Here is a 4,565-nt window from a genome sequence, read left to right on the forward strand (position 1 = left end):
CCTTGTCTGACATTTACTGCAAAAACACCCAATGGACTCATAGTAGGTTGTTTATTTTATTTATTTATTTATTTTTTCCTATTTATTATCCGGACGATAATCATTTGGTATAATAGCGCCTGTTAAGTCCACAATCAGCCGACACGCACAATGTCTGCTGATGGTGGTCTTTCAGCAGGTTGAAAAATCCAATTGTGACTGCTGCACGTCGCTCCATGCAATAGGAGTGGCAGCAGCAGACCCTATTCTATGGGTCGATGGGGGCCCGATCAATAATGTAAACAAGCGTTTACTGGGCCTATTACACGTCCTGATAATAGTTTAGCGAGGGCTGCAGGGACATTGTTACCGAAGTCCTTGCAGCCCTTGTTTAAACATCGTACTTTACCTAACCATGTTGCAGGTCTTCTCCTGCGCTCCTTCTGCCTCCCGGTCCCGCACACAGCAGCAGCTTCGGCCAGTGATTTGCTCAGCGGTCTGTCAGCTAAGACAGGCCGCACCGAAGCTGCTGCTGTGTGCGGGACCGGGAGGCAGAAGGAGTGCAGGTGGAGACCTGCAACATGCTTAGGTAAAGCATGGTGCTTGTGAAATCGTCGGTCGCCCGCCACGCATCACTATTTCACACAGCGATGCGTGGTCGGTGCCCGATGATTTTAGGTTTAAACCTAAATAAATGATTAGCCGATGACACGATTATCTGCTGATCGTTTTCTCTATTCCACTGAGTGATGATCGGCCAAATGGGGCCAATTATCGCTCTGTGGAATAGGACCCAAAGGATAGTCACAGGCAGCTCTCCGCTTGCCTTTTTTTGTGTAGTAGCACAGGCAGCGGGCGGGCAACGAGGGGTCAGTGCTAGCTTACTTCGCGTACAGGATCTGCAGCAGATTTGATGGCCCAGAGTTACTTTGCATTGAATCTGCAGCTTCAAATCTGCGCCATCAAATCTGCTGCAGATCCTGAACGTGTGAACGCACCCTTAGGGTCCTTTTTTTCTTGGCCCAATATGGTGACATGCAAGACTACAGATGAGTGTTGATGGGTGTTCATTAGCAGCGCCTTCAGAAGGCAAAATCAGTTGTGCTACTGGTCCGGTGCGACTATTTAAATATATATTGCAGTCGGCCCTCTTTGTACAAGGAGATGTGCAGCTGATAGCAATTACTTTTGCCGCAGCTCCAAAAGATGCGATCAGCCAAGGGTCTGGAGTTTTCTTACTCCTGTGCTTGTTACTGTTAGGGTGGTATTACACGGGCCGAGCAGGGCCCGATAATACCTGTAAACGAGCGCCGATCTGCTAGATCGTTGCTCGTTTACTGGCTTTATTACACGGTCCGATAATCGTTTGACAAGAGCTGCAAGGACATAGTTACCGATGTCCTTGCAGCCCTTGCTAAACTGGCATACATTACCCATCCACGTTCCAGGGCTGCTCCTGCCGTCCGCTTCTCCCGGGGTCCCGTGCGCGCTCTAGCTTCACAGCGTCCTGTCAGCTGGTAGGCTGCTGAGCCAATCACAGGCCGGGACCGCTGCGGCCTGTGATTGGCTGAGCGGCCTATCGGCTGACAGGCCGCTGTGAAGCTAGAGCGCGCACGGGACCCCGGGAGAAGCGGACGGCAGGAGAAGCCCTGGAACGTGGATGGGTAATGTATATCGTTAGTCGCCGGCCACGCACCGCTATTACACGTAGCGGTGTGCGGTCGGCGCCCGACAAAAATAGGGTCTAACCTATATCAACAATCAGCCGATGATCGTTGTCATCGGCTGATCGTTGCATTTATTACATGGAGCGATAATCGGCCGAATCGGGCCAATTCGGCCGATTATCGTTCCGTGTAATAGTACCCTTAGGGTCCATTTACACAGAAAGATTATCTGACAGATTATCTGCCAAGATTTGAAGCCAAAACCAGAAACAGACCATAAACAGAGATTAGGTCATAAAGAAAAGCCTGAGATTTTTCCTCTTTTCAAATCCACTCCTGGCTTTGGCTTCAAATCTTTGGAGGATAATCTGTCAGATAATCTTTCTGTGTAAATGGACCCTTACACTGGCAGATTATTGGCCGAATGAGAAACGCTCCTGGCCAATAATCAACCCATGTAGAAGGCCCCCTCTTCGTTGACGGTGACTAAAACCTTATCCTGATCTTATGCAACAGACATAGGTGGTTCTATAGAAAAGAGAGGGACTTTGGGATAGTGCCTGAGCAGGGAAGGGGAACCTGCAGCCTTCTAGCTGTTGTAAAACTGCACTGCCCATGATACCTGGACATTGTAGTTTGAAGACAGGTAGAGGCGCCGCAGGTTCCTCTTCGTTGTTTTAGGTGGAAACAATCCTTCCATTCACTGACTAATAGAGTAACTCCTTAAAATGTACATTGGGTCTGCTTATCTGTACAAGGGAATTGGCTTAAAAGGTTGTTTTTTTTTAGTAACTTTATGAAGCTACAAACTTCAATTGTTGAAAGGGCAAATTGCCCTGAACCTAAGTATCTGGAGACCATTATGATAGCATTACAAATCAGAGTGCAATAAACAACCCATACCTGGTGTATGGTAAGTCCATCAATTTCACTAGGACTCTTTACGTACATTAAAGTGTGTTAATAAAACAGGTATCTTAGAAGTGACTTTTGTATGTACGGCTGCGTATGAAGGTGACCGCACGTCAGTCAGTGATGTCTCCAGAATACTTTGTGTATTTCCTGCTGCTTACGCAGAACATTTTGTCTAGGAATAGAACTGCGGCATTCCCCCTGTAAGAGCTCATTGTCAGGAATAAACACCCTACATTGGGCAAGAGCGTTCTTATATTTAGAACTGCAGCGAAAAGGAACCTGCTGTGTGGGAATGATGCAGATCTGGTCCATTGAGCACCACTGTGTATGTAGTAGGACTTTACACATTCACTGTGGCATCGGGGAACCTGACTGTTGAACTGAAATTGCTGTGTAGACCTTGCCTAAAGGATATGTCTGCTGCCAAAGTACCTGCAATGAAATAATTCTGTTGGCCCCAATGGCAGACCTTTCTACAACAGATGTGCTGTGTAAATATACCCTAAACATGATTCACTTGTATATGGGCTGTGAGTTGTGTACACTATAACCTGCTGCTTTGATGGTCTTCCACACACCACTAGTCACTTTAAGAGCTTTTTCTTAGACTTCCAAATATGAGCACGTTAATAATTTACTATGTGACACTGAGAAGACATCCAAAGTCTAGTGTTCCCATGAATAATTCACCACCATGGAACTGGTTCACTTTGTATCTGCTCCTGTCAATGTTCTTGCAGCTTTTCTTATCCTGTCCCGCTCAGGTTGGATTACATAAGTAGTCACCAAATGCTGGGTATGACCTGAGGGTGGACAGGTGCCATACCTCCACAATGTCTTCCTAACTTTGTGCAATGATAAAGGAAATAGATGTGAATAATATGTAGGGTCTGGGTGTCACATTTAATGGGATTCTTCTACCATTAAAGGACAACTCTGGCCAAATGTTTTTTTTTTTTTTTTTTATATGTTATTACTTATGGAAAGTTGGACATTCTTAATGTACATTAATTATGGGAAATGCACATAGAGCTATTTCCCTTAATTTAGTAGATCAGGGAGTCTTCAAATTATCTCAAAAACTGTGATGTCACAAATCGGGTGTAATTCCTATGGAGTGTCCAGGGGCGGGCGCAGTATATGTAGAATTCTATGGAAGAGTATGTAATGTAAAAACTACCCTTTATTGATGGACAAGGTTTATGGAATAATTTAGGGAGCAAGGACATCTTCACTTTGCTTCTGTGTAGTATAAATGATATGGCCAGGTTATGTTCTCTTTTTCTTATCACCCCCAAATTCTAATGACATAAGGAATACATCAGATTGCAGATCAGGCTCTAGTTTTCTTTCAGATGTCACTTGCTATAATTTTACTATCATTAAGACAGCAACGTATAATTTGGTGCTACTGAGGGAGTAGACTTGTTCCTTTCTAGCTCAGCTTTCCATGAAGACAATGACACGCAAAGGAATGACATGATAATGTACATGGAAAGTTACACATATGAGGAAATGTCTGGTGACAGATAATCAAGAAATTACCTTTAATGATTTATCTGTCCTGTACATTCAAAAGAAAGGTCTTGTGATTTCAATACATGAACTTCTGGTTCCTAATGCTTTAGGGCAAATTCACATACACAACTTTGCTCACTTTACATCTGCAAGTTCTGGCCTGATTGCAGGTCTAATGATGCAAGCTGGAAGTTTAGTTAATCAGATTCACAGTAAGGACCGGGTTTATGGCCATAAGACAGATGCAAAAATGTGTCTATATTGCAGTTATGCGACACCAAATGAAGGCCTCCTGCACACTCCTGTGGCTGTTTTTATGGTCCGGAATTATCAGGAAGCCATCAATATTTCTTGACTGAAAAACAAAACCTACTCACCTGCTTCTATGGTGCCCTCCTCTGGTTTCTTCCTCCCTGCTCTGTGAGTGCACAGGCTGAATCAGGCTGGTTAGCGCCAACCACACATCGCTACATGTAATAGCAATAG

This window comes from Dendropsophus ebraccatus, chromosome 13 (assembly GCF_027789765.1).
Source record: "Dendropsophus ebraccatus isolate aDenEbr1 chromosome 13, aDenEbr1.pat, whole genome shotgun sequence".
Classification (NCBI taxonomy): domain Eukaryota; kingdom Metazoa; phylum Chordata; class Amphibia; order Anura; family Hylidae; genus Dendropsophus; species Dendropsophus ebraccatus.